The 760-nt window shown below is 41.2% G+C and overlaps 1 non-coding gene across 1 annotated transcript; it reads left to right on the top strand.

The window, feature by feature from the left end:
* Nucleotides 1-276: 276 nt before the first annotated feature.
* Nucleotides 277-349, top strand: TRNAG-UCC (transfer RNA glycine (anticodon UCC)). Its single transcript has one exon. It is a non-coding gene; the product is annotated as a tRNA-Gly (tRNA).
* Nucleotides 350-760: the final 411 nt, after the last annotated feature.

The raw sequence follows: 760 nt of genomic DNA, 5'->3' as shown, positions 1-760 counted from the left end.
TTAAAGGGCAGATAGTGAATAGTTTGGACTTAACGAGCTGAATGGGCTCTGTTGCAGCTACTCAGCTCTGTAATCACAGCCCCAAAGCAGCCACAGATAATATGTAAACAGACGGGTGTGGCTGGATTCCAGTAACACTTTACGGAGGGTTATGGAAATTTCAATGTCAATTTTCATGTGTCATAAAACATTATTATTTTATTTGGATTAAAAAAATTTTTTTCCAACCATTTAAAAATATAAAGCCATTTTAAACTCATGGGTCCTACAGGGGCATCCCTGGTGGTCTAGTGGTTAAGACTCTGTGCTTCCAATGCAGGGGGCACAGGTTCGATCCCTGGTCGGGGAACTAAGATCCCATGTGCCACTTGGTGTGGCCCAAAAAAAAAAGATATACTCATGGGTCCTACAAAATTAGGTGGTGAGCAAAGTTTGGCCTGCAGGCCAAGTGTGCTGACCCCTGCAATAGAGAATTATGATTAAGAGTGGGCCTTGGGGTCAAGCAGAACTGGGGTCGAGTCCTGGCTTGGTCATTTCTTCATAAATGACCCTCGACAAGATGCTTAACCTCTATGAGTCTTGATTTCCCCAACTGTAAGGTGGGACTAATAATAGGACTTACTTTCTGGTTATTTTGAAGATTGAGGGAAATAACACCCATAAAGTACACAGCAGAATGTCTGGGACTTAGTAAGAACTCATTAAAATTTATGTGTTTGACAAATATTTACTGAGTAGTTATTATGGGACAGGTGTTATA

This window comes from Lipotes vexillifer, unplaced genomic scaffold (genome assembly GCF_000442215.2).
Source record: "Lipotes vexillifer unplaced genomic scaffold, Lipotes_vexillifer_v1.1 scaffold1186, whole genome shotgun sequence".
Taxonomy (NCBI): Eukaryota; Metazoa; Chordata; class Mammalia; order Artiodactyla; family Lipotidae; genus Lipotes; species Lipotes vexillifer.
The sequence above is the reverse complement of the archived record's forward strand: the minus strand, read 5'-3'. Positions and strand labels throughout refer to the sequence as shown.